Source organism: Hyperolius riggenbachi, chromosome 6, assembly GCF_040937935.1.
Source record: "Hyperolius riggenbachi isolate aHypRig1 chromosome 6, aHypRig1.pri, whole genome shotgun sequence".
Taxonomy (NCBI): Eukaryota; Metazoa; Chordata; class Amphibia; order Anura; family Hyperoliidae; genus Hyperolius; species Hyperolius riggenbachi.
In genome coordinates this window covers 166,827,788-166,848,196 of record NC_090651.1, presented here as the reverse complement: position 1 = coordinate 166,848,196, position 20,409 = coordinate 166,827,788, and positions in this window count along the sequence as shown.

Here is a 20,409-nt window from a genome sequence, read left to right as displayed (position 1 = left end):
GAAAAAGCTATGTCACATATAGATGTCATATCTAGTTCAGACAGAGAGCTATACAGTCAGTTCAGACAGAGAGCCATACAGTGAGGAAAACAGCAGTTTGCAGCTTGTAATCAATGTGGTTCTCACTGCTTTTCCTTTGACTGATTTAAACAAACAGCCTTATTATTGGAATACATGGTTCATTTCTGGCGCTCAATTCTCCTCTCGATCGTTTTTGCCGCTCGATTCTGCAGTCGATTCTCTTATCTTCTGCTCGTTTTTCTTATCTTTTTCCAGTCACTTCTATCAGAAATCGAGCGGCGAAAGGATTGAAAGGGAGATCGGACATGACGGAAATGATCTATCGAACCATCTAATTACCTCAAAAACGTACCGTGTATTCCCAGCATTATACCTTGCACAAAACACAAATCCCTCACAGCCTGGAGAGAAGAGCTGAAAGCAATTACAGTACATGATAAGATTCCAGAGAAAATGAAAGCGAGTCTGTTAACCCTTTCAGGCACCTTTTAACATGCTTCTTGTTAGAGGGAAATTCACACTTATGACTGTCGTTAATTGGTTGAGCAGACAACATAGTTTCCAAAGAAAGTCCATTCCTCACCTCATTCCATTAAACTCCTTCCATATTTTGGCTATAAAGGAAAGACAAAGCTGATATTCTGCTGAACATAAAAAACTGTTTCCAGCAACAAATACTGCTCAGGCCCCACCACACAATGGAACAGGCATTAGGGGTCATGGAAACATGCGCAGTAAGGAAATGTAAACAGGACAGACAGGCTGAGCATTCGTTTTTTTGTACAAAAGCTTTGTCACAACAAAGACTTTCTGGCAGTGGGAATATTTTTACGTAGATAAGAGCCTGAACCCCCTGTCCACTTTTCATCATTCAATGCGTATCAGTCTGTAAAATTGATGTGTTATGCTAGGTACACACCATACAATTTTCTGGCAGATTTTCCTGCCACATCGATTATTTCCAACATGTCCGATCTGAATTTTGATTGATTTTTTGATAGTTTCTTAATCGTTTTTTTATCGATTTTCATAGAACATTAAAAAAAAATGATTAAAAAAAACTATCGAAATTCAGATAGCATAGCTCCCAACTGTCCCTCTTTGGGAACCCAATCCCTCTGTCCCTCTTTGGGAATGCAATCCCTCTGTCCCTCTTTGGGAACGCAATCCCTCTGTCCCTCTTTGGGAACCCAATCCCTCTGTCCCTCTTTGGGAATGCAATCCCTCTGTCCCTCTTTGGGAACGCAATCCCTCTGTCCCTCTTTGGGAACCCAATCCCTCTGTCCCTCTTTGGGAACCCAATCCCTCTGTCCCTCTTTCTCCCTCATTTGTCCCTCTTTCACAACTCATGTACAGATTTAAATAGATATTTTTATACTGATAAATGAGTTTAGTTGGCTCTAAACTTTATTCCCATCCTTTAAATTAATATATATTTCTTATTTTCAAATATTAATATAAAAGAAAATGAACCAGGATAGAAAGGACTAGTGTGGTTTGAATTATAAAACAACATATTTTTCTTATGAAATCTTTATAGTATGCGTGATTAGGCGTGTGTGTGGGTGTGGTTAGAGGTGTGGCAGGGGTGTGGTTTAAGTGTCCCTCTTTCTGATCTCAAAATGTTGGGAGGTATGAGATAGGACATGTTGGAAATAATCGATCTGGCAGGTAAATCTGCCGCAAAATTGTATGGTGTACCTAGCATAACTGAAAAGCCATCAGAAGCATGTTAGTGTGTTCAGACCCTTTTTAAGACAAAGCAGCATCTCTGAACTACCGTGATTATAGGTATCTGTATTTGCACGTGTACCTGCCTTATCAAGGGTCATTATTGATTATTGATATTTGTATTATACTCTGAACATCACCAGGCTCTGGGTACCCTTTCGCTGCACCATGTTATGAATTGCTTTTACATTAGTTGTTTCTTAATAAAGATTATTGTGATTACTTATGGAGCGGTATTGGTTCATATTTGTTGAAGTCATGGATGTCTTTTTGTCTTGATAGTTAGGGCTCATTCACACTGGAGGCGTTTTTGGATTTTTTTAAGCGCCTGCGATTTTTTAAAATCGCCTTGAAAGCGCTTTCACCATGCTATCCTATGCGCTAGTTCAGATTAGGATGATCCATCCACTTTCAGCTCAGAGAAGCGATGCATGGACCATTTTTGGGGCGATTTTGCTACAATGGAAGGTATAGGAAAAACGCAAAACGCACACAAAAACGCTTTGTGCAGCGAATGCGTTCACGTTTTTAAGAATAAATACATTTTTAACAATAAATACATGGCCTCAATTCTGGTAGCTATGTGAGGTAATATTTTTTTGTAGGTAAAATACCTCATGAGGTATTTTCCTCTTTTTCTAGCAATTCTGAAAGATTTTTCTCCATTTCCGAACATGAGGTAAAACATGAGGTAAATGCATAAAGTGAGGTAAAACATGAGGTATTTCAGCGGTAAGCATGCATTAAATAGATAATAGTAGTCTTTAATTGTCGTCTATACGTTTGAATAATCTTTGGAAGATTTGAGGGGGAAGGTGTATTTGATTATGTAGCAACCTATGAAAAGTATGTTTATAGGCATCCTTTATTTAAAAAAAATCCAGTAAATATTTGGAGTTTTATTTCTACTATTCTTTTTTATTACACAGCCTGAATAGGAACGCCACTAAAACAGCAATATGAACTCCACTAAAAACTGCAAAATGCATACAAATTGACTTTACCTCCAGGTACAGGCAGGTCTTAACCACTTGAGGACCACAGTCTTTTCGCCAATGACAATTTTTTTTATTTTTTTTACACACAATTGTCCATTTATAGAGTTATTTCTCCCACTCAGCATGGGTATGTGTAAAAATACACCCCAAAACACATTATACTACTTCTCCTGAGTACGGCGATACCACATGTGTGGCACTTTTTTGCACCCTAACTGCGCTAAGGGGCCCAAAGTCCAATGAGTACCTTTAGGATTTCACAGGTCATTTTGTAACATTTGGTTTCCAGACTCCTCACGGTTTAGGGCCCCTAAAATGCCAGGGCAGTATAGGAACCCCACTAATGACCCATTTTAAGAAGAAGACACCCCAAGGTATTCCGAGTATGGTGAGTTCATAGAAGATTTTATTTTTTGTCAGAAGTTAGCGGAAAATGACACTTTGTGAAAAAAAACAATAAAAATCAATTTCCGCTAACTTGTGACAAAAAATAAAATCTTCTATGAACTCACCGTACTCCTAACGGAATACCTTTGGGTGTCTTCTTTCTAAAATGGGGTCATTTGTGGGGTTCTTATACTGCCCTGGCATTTTAGGGGCCCTAAACCGTGAGGAGTAGTCTTGAAACCAAATGTCGCAAAATGACCTGTGAAATCCTAAAGGTACTCATTGGACTTTGGGCCCCTTAGCGCACTTAGGGTGCAAAAAAGTGTACTGCAGTGCTCAGAAGAAGTAGTATAATGTGTTTTGTGGTATATTTTTACATATACCCATGCTGGGTGGGAGAAATACCTCTGTAAATGACAAATTTTTGATTTTTTTTACACACAATTGTCCATTTACAGAGAGATTTCTCCCACCCAGCATGGGTATGTGTAAAAATACACCCCAAAACACATTATATTACTTCTCTTGAGTACGGTGATACCACATGTGTGATACTTTTTTGCAGCCTAGGTGCGCTAAGGGGCCCTACGTCCTATTCACAGGTCATTTTGAGGCATTTGTTTTCTAGACTACTCCTCACGGTTGGTGGCCCCTAAAATGCCAGGGCAGTATAGGAACCCCACAAGTGACCCCATTTTAGAAAGAAGACACCCCAAGGTATTCCGTTAGGTGTATGGTGAGTTCATAGAAGATTTTATTTTTTGTCACAAGTTAGTGAAAAATGACACTGTGAGAGAACGCGGAAAAGCCACCGTGTGTGCTGACAGCAAGGCGGCTGATTCCGCGTCCAGCGCGGTGGTTTGCATGTGGAAGCGTGCGTCTGGTAATATGAATGAACGCGGAAAAGCCGCCGCATGTACTGACAGCAAGGCGGCTGGTTCCGCGTCCAGCGCGGCGGTTTGCACGCAGCAGCATGCATCTGGTGTGGCTGAGTCTGTTAGTTCACACAGGTTCAGGAATACGCGCGCACGCTGAGAGGCAGAACTTTTATGATGGCCAAGGGGGGGATCAGCTGACCAGACTGGTCAGCTGACCTCAAAGCTGGTAACCATTGGTTTATCACTTAGTGGTGGCGCCAGAGAGCGCTGCTCTATATATAGTTACTGCTGGCCACTCACAAGTTGTCTGCTGTTGCGAACACTACGTGGAAGCACTCAGACCTTAGTCAGATCCAACAGTGTGTTTGAACCAGGAGGACCTGGGAATTCACACTGAGCCAGATTACTTGTGTTATCATTCTGTTATACTTCAGACTAGTTCCAGCCAGGGTGTGGAGACCACGGACCTCACACCCAAGACTAGGGAACTTGTGTTTTCATTCTGTTATTCTTCAGACTAGTTCCAGGGTGTAGAGACCACGGACCTCACATCCAAGACTAGGGAACTTGTGTTATCATTCTGTTATACTTCAGACTAGTTCCAGGGTGTAGAGACCACGGACCTCACACCCAAGACTAGGGAATTTGTGTTATCATTCTGTTATACATTAAACTAGTTCCAGGGTGTAGAGACCACGGACCTCACACCCAAGACTAGGGAACTTGTGTTATCATTCTGTTATACTTCAGACTAGTTCCAGGGTGTAGAGACCACGGACCTCACACTCAAGACTAGGCATTGTTTGATATCTGTTATGACCTATTGCTTTCCTGACTATCCCTCTGCTTTCTGAATCGGTACCACGCATATCTGATATTCCGTTGCCAAACCCTGCCTGCCTTGGATACCGGATCAGCTTTCTGTCTTTGTACTTTGTCTGTCCGTGTGTTGCCGACCTGGCTTGCCCGACCTCGAGAGCTATCTCTCCCCTTTAAGAGATGGTCTCCAGATCAGTCAGTGACATCCACCTTCAGGTGTCACTCACTTACTGGTCCTTCCTACCTTCAGCCTGACTCCTCCCCTTGGAGAGTCTCAGGCTGCTGGAAGGTTTCTGTACTCTCTAAGAGCAGTATTGCCCATACTGCCTAGGATCACCTGCTCATCAAGTGGTTCGCTCAAAGTCATACTGTTACACCAAACACTCACGATATATATATATATAGGTGTCCAGAGGTTAGTACTATATCTGTATTATTGGTGATTCTGCAGATCATCAATAATCAGGTATATATCTGTATTCTTGGTGATACTGCAGATCACCAATAATCAGATTCTCTCTGTGTGCTGACACCGATCGTTATAGAACGGCAGACCAAAACCAAATGGACGCACTTTACAGCCGTCTTGATGCACTCACCACCTTGGTGGAAACTTTCATCCGAGTGCTGGACAGTCATCAGACTCAGATCAACGCATTATCTGGGTCTGTACAAGTCTTTCAGACGGCTGTGAATACAGTGCGATCTCCTCCTAGCACAGACATACGCATGCCTGTACCCGAAAGGTTTTCTGGTCACAGATCTGACTTTCAGAACTTTAGAAATCGAGTGTTATCGTATTTTGAGTTGAGACCTAATTCTTCGGGAACCGTGGCACAGAGAATTCCGTTCATTAAGACTCTGTTGTCAGGGGATTCTCAGACCTGTTCATATAATCTTCAGCCAGGGAATGAGGCTCTAGCCTCGGTTGAGGAATTTTTTAAAGCTATGGCTATAATTTCTGATGATCCGGACATTGCCTTTACCGCTGAGCAGAAGCTCAAGACGCTACGGCAGGGCAAGGGTCCGGTGGAAAATTATGCAGCTGAGTTCAGGAAATGGGCAGTTTCAGCTAGATGGGACTCATTCGCTCTTCTGGACTGTTTTTTGTCAGGGTTGTCAGACGCGGTCTCTGATCTAATGTTGGATCACCCCGAACCGAAGTCTATTGATGAGGCCATTTTATTAGCAGTCAGGGTTGATCGTCGCCTACGTTATCAAAGACAGACTCGGGGTAGGAACGATGTGAGATATGTTTCCTACGCCGCGCCTCAACCTGTTTCATCTCCACCCGTCTCATCTCCACCCGTTTCACCTCCACCAGAGCCAATGCAGATTGGGCGGTCGAAATTGTCCCGGGCGGAGCAGAGGCGCAGGAAAACAGAGCAGCCCTGTCTATACTGTGCAGAGAAGGGTCATAGAGTACAGAGTTGTCCCAAGCAGTCTTTGCCTCTAGACGATAAACGTTTGCTCCTCCCTTGTACTATAACTTGGAAGGATCAGACAGAGACCACTGAGGCCTTCATTGACTCTGGCTCAGCAGCCAACTTTATGGATTACGAATTTGCTAAAAAATTGGGGATTCCTATTTCCCCGTTGAATCAACGGATTCTGGTCATTGCAGTGGACGATTCTCCTCTGCAGAGTAAATACCCTCTGTCTCAGACCCCAGAGTTAAGGGTTACGGTGGGGGTGTTACATAAAGAGAATTTACAGTTTCTGGTTTTGCAAATGACAACCTCCACGATCATTCTTGGTATGCCATGGTTACAACTTCACTCGCCTCAGATCAATTGGGCTACAGGTCAGCTAACGAGCTGGTCTACCCATTGTTATCATCATTGTCTAGCGAAGGTAACCTTGGGTAAAACCAAGATTCACATGGAGGGATTGCCAGATCAGTATTCAGAATTTGCGGACGTGTTTTGTACCACGTCAGCAGATAAACTTCCTCCACACCAGTGGCGTACCTACCGTCAAGCGTCAGGGGCGGCCCGCACTGGGTGTCTTCATGGTAGGGGGTGACACCCGGTGTCCTGTGTGGCCGCCCCTGCCGCTGCCCTGTATTGCCGCTGCACGTTGTGCAAATTGGGGTTTTACACCCGTCGCCTGCTGCCCCCCCACGGTCATCCCCGCTGACACCCCCCCCCCATCACTTCTGCATATACAGCGTGGTGTTCACCGAGATCGGTGCGCCCGCTCTAACTGGTCGCCGGCTGATACTGAGGTCTGAAGCTGGGCTGTCCCTGTCACTATCTAACCTGGGGGGGTTCCTGTCACTATCTAACCTGGGGGGGGGGTCCCTGTCGCTATCTAACCTGGGGGGTCCCTGTCACTAACCTGGGGGTCGCTGTCACTATCTAACCTGGGGGGGGGGGGTCCCTGTCGCTATCTAACCTGGGGGGTCCCTGTCACTATCTAACCTGGGGGGACCCTGTCACTATCTAACCTGGGGGTCCCTGTCACTATCTAACCTGGGGGTCGCTGTCACTATCTAACCTGGGGGGTCCCTGTCGCTATCTAACCTGGGGGGTCCCTTCCCTGTCGCTATCTAACCTGGGGGTCGCTGTCACTATCTAACCTGGGGGTCGCTGTCACTATCTAACCTGGGGGTCGCTGTCACTATTTAACCTGGGGGGTCCCTGTCACTATCTAACCTGGGGGGGCCCTGTCACTATCTAACCTGGGGGTCCCTGTCACTATCTAACCTAGGGGGTCCCTGTCACTAACCTGGGGGGTTCCTGTCACTATCTAACCTGGGGGGTCCCTGTCACTATCTAACCTGGGGGGTTCCTGTCACTATCTAACCTGGGGGTCCCTGTCACTATCTAACCTGGGGGTCGCTGTCACTATCTAACCTGGGGGTCGCTGTCACTATCTAACCTGGGGGTCGCTGTTGCTATCTAACCTGGGGGGTCCCTGTCGCTATCTAACCTGGGGGGTCCCTGTCGCTATCTAACCTGGGGGATCCCTGTCACTATCTAACCTGGGGGTCCCTGTCACTATCTAACCTGGGGGTCGCTGTCACTATCTAACCTGGGGGTTGCTGTCACTATCTAACCTGGGGGTCGCTGTCACTATCTAACCTGGGGGGTCCCTGTCACTATCTAACCTGGGGGTCCCTGTCACTAACCTGGGGGTCGCTGTCACTATCTAACCTGGGGGGTCCCTGTCGCTATCTAACCTGGGGGGTCCCTGTCGCTATCTAACCTGGGGGGGTCCCTGTCGCTATCTAACCTGGGGGGGGAGTCCCTGTCGCTATCTAACCTGGGGGGGTCCCTGTCGCTATCTAACCTGGGGGTCGCTGTCACTATCTAACCTGGGGGCTCCCTGTCACTATCTAACCTGGGGGTCGCTGTCACTATCTAACCTGGGGGTCCCTGTCACTATCTAACCTGGGGGTCCTTGACACTATTTGAACTGGGGATTTCTGTCACTACCTGAACTGGGGGGCATGTCACTACACACACTGGGGGTCGCCAGTCACTACCTGAACTGGGGGGCTCCTGTCACTACCTAAACTGGGGGGCACCTGTCACTACATACACTGGGGGCTCCTGTCACTACCTAAACTGGGGGGTACCTGTCACTAACTGAACTTGGGGCTCCAGTCACTAATTGAGCTGGGGGGCTCCAGTCACTAATTGAGTTGGGGGGCTCCAGTCACTAATTGAGTTGGGGGGCTCCTGTAACTACCTAAACTGGGGGGCTCCTGTCACTACCTAAACTGGGGGGCTCCTGGCACTACCTAAACTAGGGGGCACCTCTCACTACCTAAACTATCTAGGCCATCCAGCTCAACATAACCACCAGCCAACCAGCCCAGAATCACTGGCAAAAAGGCCACAGCATCACCACCAGTCAGGCCAGCATTTACTTCAACCAGCCAAGCACAGCAACAGCATCACTGCCAGCCAAATCAGCCACAACATCACCGCCAGCCAGCCCAGCCACAGCATCACCGCCAGCCAGCCCAGCCACAGCATCACCGCCAGCCAGCCCAGCCACAGCATCACCACTAGCCAGCCCAGCCACAGCATCATTGCCAGGCCTTTCAGCCCACACATCATCCCCAATCCAGACAAAAATAGTATTGCCAGCCAGGCACAGCAGCCAGTAGAGGAGAATTCAGAAGCCAGGTGAGAGGTGTCTACCATATTAAGGGGGCATTCTGCCCATTTATGTGAAATGCTGTCTATTTATGTGCCTCATGACTGCTGAATTTGTGTTGTTGGGGGACTCATGGCTACTGGATTTGTCTTGTTGGGGGCCTCATGATTGCTGAATTTGTCTTGTTGGGGGCCTCAAGATTGCTGAATTTGTCTTGCTGGGGGCCTCATGATTGCTGAATTTGTCTTGTTGGGGGCCTCATGATTTGTTGGGAGGCCTCAAGATTGCTGAATTTGTCTTGCTGGGGGCCTCATGATTGCTGAATTTGTCTTGTTGGGGGACTCATGATTTGTTGGTGGCCTCAAGATTGCTGAATTTGTCTTGTTGGTGGCCTCATGATTGCTGAATTTGACTTGTTGGGGGCCTCAATTTATTGGGGGCCTCAAGATTGCTGAATTTGTCTTGTTGGGGGCCTCAGGATTTGTTGGGGGCCTCAAAATTGCTGAATTTGTCTTGTTGGGGGCCTCATGATTGCTAACTGCGAGACTATGGGAAAAGCTGAATCATCATCATATGAGACAATAGCATTAAACCTACTTTTTTTTAGCTTTTTAAAACAGAAAATAAAACTGGGGGGTTCTAAAAAAAAATACATTTTTCAGGAGTAGGATGGATGAAATGGTTTATCTTCACAGTTTATTTTCAACTTGGATTTTCCATAATGTTCATGTATGAGTTAAAATGTTTGTATTTAGTTTAAATTGCTGTTAGCACTTTGCGATAGATAAGTGACTTTTCGCCACCACTGTCCTAATGTAATGTCCCACCATTGCTAAGTTCATGTAAACTTGTCTCCACCCGTAACCACACCCATATTTTGCTCTATGACTATGACCACACCCATTTTTCGTGCAACGTAGCCCCAATTATGGGGGGGGGGGGGTGACTGTGGATAATCAGCACCGGGTGCCAAATACCCTAGGTACGCCACTGCTCCACACCGTCCTTTTGATTGCCCCATTGATCTCAGGTCTGGTTGTATGCCCCCTAGAGGTTATCTCTATAATTTATCTGGGCCAGAGAAATTAGCCATGCAAGAATACATCCGATAAAATTTAGCTAAGGGCTTTATTTGTCCCTCTCGGTCCCCAGCAGGGGCAGGTTTCTTTTTTGTGAAAAAGAAGGATGGAGGCCTCCGTCCATGCATTGATTATCGGGGCTTAAATACAATTACAGTAAATCGTTATCCTCTGCCCTTAATAGACGATTTGTTTACCCAGGTCACCAATGCTAAGATTTTCTCGAAGCTGGATTTGAGGGGTGCATACAACCTTGTGCGTATCAGGGACGGTGATGAATGGAAGACGGCCTTTAACACACCCGACGGGCATTACGAGTACCTAGTGATGCCCTTCGGGTTGTGTAATGCCCCGGCTGTTTTCCAAGAGCTGATTAACGAGGTCTTCAGAGAGGTATTGGACAAATTCGTCTTGGTGTACTTAGACGACATACTAATTTTCTCATCCAACCTCTCAGAACACAGGAAACATGTTAAGTTTGTGTTACGGAAGTTAAGACAAAATATGCTGTATGCCAAATTGGAGAAGTGCATTTTCGAAGTGACCTCTGTCGCCTTTCTGGGGTACATAATTTCGACCTCTGGGCTCTCTATGGACCCTGGGAAAGTCTGAGCTGTCTTGGAGTGGCCCCAACCTGTTGGACTAAAGGCTCTCCAGAGATTTCTGGGGTTTGCCAACTACTACAGGAGGTTCATAAAGGGGTACTCTACGGTGATTTCACCTCTCACCAGTCTCACCAAGAAAGGGGCAGATACTCACCACTGGTCCCCTGAGGCCCATGCTGCTTTCTCCACTCTGAAGAAACTGTTCTGTTCTGCACCCATACTGAGACATGTTGACGTCACCTTTCCCTTTATCGTGGAGGTAGATGCCTCAGAGGTAGGGGTAAGGGCTGTGCTGTCTCAGCGTTCTGGTTTGCAGGGAAAACTGCATCCTTGTGCCTATTTCTCCCGTAGATTTTCACCCGCAGAGAAAAACCACGATATAGGCAATAGGGAACCTCTAGCCATCAAATTGGCCTTTGAGGAATGGCGACATTGGCTAGAAGGGGCAGAACATACCATTACTGTTTACACTGACCACAAGAATTTGGAGTACATTGAGGGCGCTAAGAGACTTAGCCCCCGACAGGCCCAGTGGTCATTATTTTTCTCAAGATTCATATTTGTAATCACGTATACCCCTGGTAGTAAGAACATCAAGGCTGATGCCTTATCCAGGTGTTTTGAGCCAGAGACAGCACAGCCCTCAGACCCAGAGACCATTGTCCCTCAAAAAGTGGTCCTGGCAGCAACTGAGACCTGGAAAGACTGAACAGTCACGTTGGGTTCGTTCCAACAAGATGTCCCAGAGGGGAAACCTGAGGGGGTCATGTTTGTACCCAGGGCCGGCCCGCTCATGAGGCGGGGTGAAACTTTTGCCTCAGGCGGCAAACTTCTAGGGGCGGCACCCGCCCGTCCTTGGGGGCGGGGGGGAGGGGGGGCGGGCGTCGAGCCGGAGGGGTAGCGGGCAGGACGGGGGTATTGGGCCTAGCGGTGGGGAGGGGGGTCTGACCCCCCCCTCCCTCGCCTGGGTCCCCCTATCTGCGCTCCCCTCCAGCTGTAAATAGGAAGCAGCCGATGCCCGATAGTAAGAGGCACAGGCGGGGAGGACTTACATTTTCCGCGTTCCAGCGTGTGCTCCACTGTCGTCACTGCATCGCCTCCCACTTACAATACAGTAAGTAAGGGGGGCGGCGGCTGCAATTTTTTTCTAAATTTGCCTCAGGCGGCAAAAAGTCTAGGGCCGGCCCTGTTTGTATCATTGCCTTTTCGCCTACAAATATTGCAGCTGTTCCATTCCCACAAGAATGCTGGGCATCCTGGGGCCACTAGAACTCCGGATCTCATTGCTAGATGTGCTTGGTGGCCATCATTGGCAACAGACTGCAAGGAGTATGTGAGAGAATGTGCAGTGTGTGCTAGGAGCAAACCCTCCCGTAAGGCACCTGTTGGAACATTACAGCCTTTACCAGTTCCGAGTGAACCGTGGACCCATTTGTCCATGGATTTTGTGGGCAAACTCCCCAGGTCTGAGGGCATGACGGTCATTTGGGTGGTAGTCGATCGCTTCAGTAAGATGGCCCATTTTGTCCCCCTGAAAGGACTCCCCTCGGCCCAGGAATTGGCCGATCTCTTCATCCAGCATATTTTCCGGCTGCATGGGATTCCGGAAAATATAGTGTCAGATCGGGGAGTCCAATTTGTTTCCAAGTTTTGGAGGGCATTCTGCCATCAGTTAGACATGGAGCTTTCTTTTTCATCAGGCTACCACCCACAGACCAATGGCCAGACCGAAAGAACCAATCAGTCTCTGGAATAGTTTCTGAGGTGTTATGTGGCAGATGCACAAACCGACTGGGTCAAATTTTTGCCGTTTGCAGAATTTGCACACAACAATCTGAAGAGTTCCTCTTCAGGATTTTCCCCATTTCAGGTGGTGACGGGAAGGTTACCTAAGTTCACCCCATTGCCAGTGGCTTCTACTCCGTTTCCAGCCCTGGAGAGTTGGCAGAGCTCCTTGAAACAGATTTGGGGAATGGTTAAAAGAAATCTAGGGAGGGCTTTTCAGAACCAGAAGAAACAGGCTGACAAGAAACGTTCCATGGAATGGGAGTTTCTTCCAGGAAACTTGGTCTGGGTGTCCACACGACATTTGGCTCTAAAGCATCTATCACCCAAGTTGGGTCCCAGATTTGTGGGTCCTTTTCCAGTGACCAGGAAAATCAATAATGTCACGTATGCCATTGATCTCCCTACCAGCATGCGTGGTGTGAGATCAATTCATATGTCCTTGCTCAAGCTGGCAGTACACGTGGATTCCTCTCCCCCCCCTGTGTTGATTGATGACCAACCTGAGTATGAAATTGAGAAGATTCTGAACTCACGGCTTGTGCAGAACTCCGTGCAGTATTTGGTTCACTGGAAGGGGTATGGCATAGAGGAGAGAACTTGAGTGCCAGACTGTCGTATGCACGCAGAGGAATTAAAGAAGGCATTCCATAACTTGCACCCTGGAAAGCCTGGTGGGAAGTGTCCGGAGTCCACTCCTCAGGGGGGTACTGTGAGAGAACTCGGAAAAGCCGCCGCATGTGCTGACAGCAAGGCGGCTGATTCCGCGATCCAGCGCGGCGGTTTGCACGCGGAAGCGTGCGTCTGGTAATCTGAAGGAACGCGGAAAAGCCGCCGCATGTACTGACAGCAAGGCGGCTGGTTCCGCGTCCAGCGCGGCGGTTTGCATGCAGCAGCGTGCATCTGGTGTGGCTGAGTCTGTTAGTTCACACAGGTTCAGGAATACGCGCGCGCGTGCTGAGAGGCAGAACTTTTATGATGGCCAAGGGGGGATCAGCTGACCAGACTGGTCAGCTGACCTCAAAGCTGGTAACCATTGGTTTATCACTTAGGGGTGGCGCCAGAGAGCGCTGCTCTATATATAGTTACTGCTGGCCACTCACAAGTTGTCTGCCGTTGCGAACACTACGTGGAAGCACTCAGACCTTAGTCAGATCCAACAGTGTGTTTGAACCAGGAGGACCTGGGAATTCACACTGAGCCAGATTACTTGTGTTATCATTCTGTTATACTTCAGACTAGTTCCAGGGTGTAGAGACCACGGACCTCACACCCAAGACTAGGGTACTTGTGTTATCATTCTGTTATACTTCAGACTAGTTCAAGGGTGTAGAGACCACGGACCTCACACCCAAGACTAGGGAATTTGTGTTATCATTCTGTTATACATCAGACTAGTTCTAGGGAGTAGAGACCACGGACCTCACACCCAAGACTAGGGAACTTGTGTTATCATTCTGTTATACTTCAGACTAGTTCCAGGGTGTAGAGACCACGGACCTCACACCCAAGACTAGGCATTGTTTGATATCTGTTATGACCTATTGCTTTCCTGACTATCCCTCTGCTTTCTGATTCGGTACCACGCATATCTGATATTCCGTTGCCAAACCCTGCCTGCCTTGGATACCGAATCAGCTTTCTGTCTTTGTACTTTGTCTGTCCGTGTGTTGCCGACCTGGCTTGCCCGACCTCGAGAGCTATCTCTCCCCTTTAACCACTTGAGGACCTAGGGCTTTCTACCCCTTAAGGACCGGCCACTTTTTTTCAGACCACTGCAGCTTTCACGGTTTATTGCTCGCTCATACAACCTACCACCTAAATGAGTTTTGGCTCCTTTTCTTGTCACTAACAAAGCTTTCTTTTGGTGCTATTTGATTGCTCCTGCGATTTTTACTTTTTATTATATTCATCAAAAAAGACATGAATTTTGGCAAAAAAATGATTTTTTTAACTTTCTGTGCTGACATTTTTCAAATAAAGAAAAATTTCTGTATACATGCAGCGCGAAAAATGTGGACAAACATGTTTTGGATAGAAAAAAACCCATTCAGTGTATATTTATTGGTTTGGGTAAAAGTTATAGCGTTTACAAACTATGGTGCAAAAAGTGAATTTTCCCATTTTCAAGCATCTATGACTTTTCTGACCCCCTGTTATGTTTCATGAGGGGCTAGAATTCTAGGATAGTATAAATACCCCCCAAATTACCCCATTTTGGAAAGAAGACATCCCAAAGTATTCACTGAGAGGCATAGTGAGTTCATAGAAGATATTATTTTTTGTCACAAGTAAGCGGAAAATGACACTTTGTGACAAAAAAAAAAAAGTTTCCATTTCTTCTAACTTGCGACAAAAAAAAAATGAAATCTGCCACGGACTCACCATGCCCCTCTCTGAATACCTTGAAGTGTCTACTTTCCAAAATGGGGTCATTTGTGGGGTGTGTTTACTGTCCTTGCATTTTGGGGGGTGCTAATTTGTAAGCACCCATGTAAAGCCTAAAGGTGCTCATTGGACTTTGGGCCCCTTAGCGCAGTTAGGCTGCAAAAAAGTGCCACACATGTGGTATTGCCGTACTCATGAGAAGTAGTATAATGTGTTTTGGGGTGTATTTTTACACATACCCATGCTGGGTGGGAGAAATATCTCTGTAAATGACAATTTTTTAATTTTTTTTTCACACAATTATCCATTTACAGAGATCTTTCTCCCACTCAGCATGGGTATGTGTAAAAATACACCCCAAAACACATTATACTACTTCTCCTGAGTACGGCGATACCACATGTGTGGCACTTTTTTGCACCCTAACTGCGCTAAGGGGCCCAAAGTCCAATGAGTACCTTTAGAATTTCACAGGTCATTTTGAGAAATTTCGTTTCAAGACTACTCCTCACGGTTTAGGGCCCCTAAAATGCCAGGACAGTATAGGAACCCCACAAATGACCCCATTTTAGAAAGAAGACACCCCAAGGTATTCCGTTAGTAGTACGGTGAGTTCATAGAAGATTTTATTTTTTTGTCACAAGTTAGCGGAAAATGACACTTTGTGAAAAAAACCAATAAAAATCAATTTCCGCTAACTTGTGACAAAAAATAAAATCTTCTATGAACTCACCGTACTACTAACAGAATACCTTGGGGTGTCTTCTTTCTAAAATGGGGTCATTTGTGGGGTTCCTATACTGTCCTGGCATTTTAGGGGCCCTAAACCGTGAGGAGTAGTCTTGAAACAAAATTTCTCAAAATGACCTGTGAAATCCTAAAGGTACTCATTAGACTTTGGGCCCCTTAGCGCAGTTAGGGTGCAAAAAAGTGCCACACATGTGGTATCGCCGTACTCGGGAGAAGTAGTACAATGTGTTTTGGGGTGTATTTTTACACATACCCATGCTGGGTGGGAGAAATAACTCTGTAAATGGACAATTGTGTGTAAAAAAATCAAAAGATTGTCATTTACAGAGGTATTTCTCCCACCCAGCATGGGTATGTGTAAAAATACACCCCAAAACACATTATACTACTTCTCCTGAGTACGGCGATACCACATGTGTGGCACTTTTTATACATACATTGGGGTGTCTTTTTTCTAAAATGGGGTCAGTTTCTGGGGTTCCTATACCGCCCTGGCATTTTACGGGCCCAAAACCGTGAGTAGTCTGGAAACCAAATGTCTCAAAATGACTGTTCAGGGGTATAAGCATCTGCAAATTTTGATGACAGGTGGTCTATGAGGGGGCGAATTTTGTGGAACCGGTCATATGCAGGGTGGCCTTTTAGATGACAGGTTGTATTGGGCCTGATCTGATGGATAGGAGTGCTAGGGGGGTGACAGGAGGTGATTGATGGGTGTCTCAGGGGGTGGTTAGAGGGGAAAATAGATGCAATCAATGCACTGGGGAGGTGATCGGAAGGGGGTCTGAGGGGGATCTGAGGGTTTGGCCGAGTGATCAAGAGCCCACACGGGGCAAATTAGGGCCTGATCTGATGGGTAGGTGTGCTAGGGGGTGACAGGAGGTGATTGATGGGTGTCTCAAGGTGTGATTAGAGGGGGGAATAGATACAAGCAATGCACTGGCGAGGTGATCAGGGCTGGGGCCTGAGGGCATTCTGAGGGTGTGGGCGGGTGATTGAGTGCCCTAGGGGCAGATAGGGGTCTAATCTGATAGGTAGCAGTGGCAGGGGGTGATTGATGGGTAATTAGTGGGTGTTTAGGGTAGAGAACAGATATAAACACTGCCCTTGGGAGGTGATCTGACGTCGGATCTGCGGGCGAACTATTGGTGTGGGTGGGTGATCAGATTGCCCGCAAGGGGCAGGTTAGGGGCTGATTGATGAGTGGCAGTGACAGGGGGTGATTGATGAGTGGCAGTGCCAGGGGGTGATTGATGGGTGGCAGTGACAGGGGTGATTGACAGGTGATTGACAGGTGATCAGTGGGTTATTACAGGGAAGAACAGATGTAACTAATGCACTGGCGAATTGATAAGGGGGGTCTGAGGGCAATCTGAGCGTGTAGGCGGGTGATTAGGTGCCCGCAAGGGGCAGATTAGGGTCTGATCTGATGGGTAACAGTGACAGGTGGTGATAGGGGGTAATTGATGGGTAATTAGTGGGTGTTTAGAGGAGAGAATAGATGTAAACACTGCGTTTGGGTGGTGATCTGATGTCGGATCTGCGGGCGATCTATTGGTGTGGGTGGGTGATCAGATTGCCCGCAAGGGGCAGGTTAGGGGCTGATTGATGGGTGGCAGTGACAGGGGGTGATTGACGGGTGATTGACAGGTGATTGACAGGTGATTGACAGGTTATCAGGGGGCTAGATGCATACAGTACACAGGGGGGGGGGGGGGGGGGTCTGGGGGGGGGGGGGGGTCTGGGTAGAATCTGAGAGGTGGGGGGGTGATCAGGAGGGGGCAGTGGGCAGGGGGGGAGATAAAAAAAAATAGCGTTGACAGATAGTGACAGGGAGTGATTGATGGGTGATTAGGGGGGTGATTGGGTGCAAACAGGGGTCTGGGGGGTGGGCAGGGGGGGGGGTCTGAGGGGTGCTGTGGGCGATCTGGGGCAGGGGGGGGAGAAATCAGTGTGCTTTGGTGCAGACTAGGGTGGCTGCAGCCTGCCCTGGTGGTCCCTCGGACACTGGGACCACCAGGCCAGGAGGCAGCCTGTATAATACACTTTGTAAACATTACAAAGTGTATTATACACTTTGTATGCGGCGATCGCGGGGTTAACATCCTGCCGGCGCTTCCGTATAGCCGGCGGGATGTTGCAGGCGCCGGCGAAGGATCGCGTCACGGATGACGCGATCGCTCCGCCCATGCCCTTACAAGGACCGCCGCCTCTGTGGGTGAGCCGGTCCTTAAGGGCTCCACTTCCCGGCCGCCCCTGTGCGTTAGGCGGTCGGGAAGTGGTTAAGAGATAGTCTCCAGATCAGTCAGTGACATCCACCTTCAGGTGTCACTCCCTTACTGGTCCTTCCTACCTTCAGCCTGTCTCCTCCTCTTGGAGAGTCTCAGGCTGCTGGGAGGTTTCTGTACTCTCTAAGAGCAGTATTGCCCATACTGCCTAGGATCACCTGCTCATCAGGTGGTTCGCTCAAAGTCATACTGTTACACCAAACACTCACGATATATATATATAGGTGTCCAGAGGTTAGTACTATATCTGTATTATTGGTGATTCTGCAGATCATCAATAATCAGGTATATATCTATATTCTTGGTGACACTGCAGATCACCAATAATCAGATTCTCTCTGTGTGCTGACACCGATCGATACAGACACTTTGTGAAAAAAACAATAAAAAATTATTTTCCGCTAACTTTGAGAAAAAAATTAAACCTTCTATGAACTCGTCATACACCTAACAAAATACCTTGGGGTGTCTTTTTTCTAAAATGGGGTCACTTGTGGGGTTCCTATACTGCCCTGGCATTTTACGGGCCCAAAACCGTGAGTAGTGTGGAAACCAAATGTCTCAAAATGACTGTTCGGGGGTATAAGCATCTGCAAATTTTGATGACAGGTGGTCTATGAGGGGGCGAATTTTGTGGAACCGGTCATAAGCAGGGTGGCCTTTTAGATGACAGGTTGTATTGGGCCTGATCTGATGGATAGGAGTGCTAGGGGGGTGACAGGAGGTGATTGATGGGTGTCTCAGGGGGTGGTTAGAGGGGAAAATAGATGCAATCAATGCACTGGGGAGGTGATCGGAAGGGAGTCTGAGGGGGATCTGAGGGTTTGGCCGAATGATCAGGAGCCCACACGGGGCAAATTAGGGCCTGATCTGATGGGTGGGTGTGCTAGGGGGTGACAGGTGGTGACAGGAGGTGATTGATGGGTGTCTCAAGGTGTGATTAGAGGGGGGAATATATGCTGCAAGCAATGCACTGGCAAGGTGTTCAGGGCTGGGGTCTGAGGGCATTCTGAGGGTGTGGGCGGGTGATTGGGTGCCCTAGGGGCAGACAGGGGTCTAATCTGATGGGTAGCAGTGACAGGTGGTGACAGGGGGTGATTGATGGGTAATTAGTGGGTGTTTAGAGGAGAGAACAGATGTAAACAATGCACTTGGGAGGTGATCTGACGGCGGGTCTGCAGGCGATCTGATGGTGTGGGTGGGTGATCAGATTGCCCGCAAGGGTCAGGTTAGGGGCTGATTGATGGGTGGCAGTGACAGGGGGTGATTGATGGGTGGCAGTGACAGGTGATTGATGGGTGAGTGATAGGTGATTGACAAGTGATTGACAGGTGATCAGTGGGTTATTACAGGGAAGAACAGATGTAAATAATGCACTGGCGAATTGATAAGGGGGGGTCTGAGGGCAATCTGAGCGTGTGGGCGGGTGATTGGGTGCCCGCAAGGGGCAGATAGGGGTCTAATCTGATGGGTAGCAGTGACAGGGGGTGATTGATGGGTAATTAGTGGGTGTTTAGAGGAGAGAACAGATGTAAACAATGCACTTGGGAGGTGATCTGACGGCGGGTCTGCAGGCGATCTGATGGTGTGGGTGGGTGATCAGATTGTCCGCAAGGGGTAGGTTAGGGGCTGATTGATGGGTGGCAGTGACAGGGGGTGATTGATGGGTGATTGACAGGTGATCAGTGGGTTATTACAGGGGGGATAGATGCATACAGTACACAGGGGGGGGGGGGGGTCTGGGGAGAATCTAAAGGGTGGGGTGGTGATCAGGAGTCCCCAGGGGGCAGTTTAGGGAATAAAAAAAAATAGCATTGACAGATAGTGACAGGGAGTGATTGATGGGTGATTCGGGGGGTGATTGGGTGCAAACAGTGGTCTGGGGGTGGGCAGGGAGGGGTCTGAGGGGTGCTGTGGGTGATCAGGGGACAGAGGGGGGGAGATCAGTGTGCTTGGGTGCAGACTAGGGTAGCTGCAGCCTGCCCTGGTGGTCCCTCGGACACTGGGACCACCAGGGCAGGAGGCAGCCTGTATAATAGGCTTTGTATACATTACAAAGCCTATTATACACTTTGTCAGCGGCGTTCGGGCAGCTAGTAACCCGCCGGCGCTTCCGAACGGCCGGCGGGTTACAGCGCGAGGGGGGCGGAGCCTGTCGCCGGTCGGCTGATCGCGTCACAAATGACGCGATCGCTGCATAACCACGCGCGCCGCCGCCGACGATGGGCGTATTGCGGTCGTTTGGGCCCAGCCCTTGCCGCCGCCCATCGGCTGTGGGCGGTCGGCAAGTGGTTAAACTGATCAGTAAATTATGTGCTAACATGCCCCCTAATTTCCATGAGAATAGCTACTTTTGATAAATTACCTCATGAATTACCTCATAATTTACCTCATGACTAAAACCTACCAGAATTGCTTGAAAATAGCGCGTCAGAAAGGCAGCATCATGTATGGTGATAACAAGATATCCTTCTATCCAGATTTTTCCGCCGAGGTACAGAAACAAAGGGCCAAATTTATCCTTATAAAGAAGCGTATGCAAAAGCTCCATCTACAATACGCCATGTTGT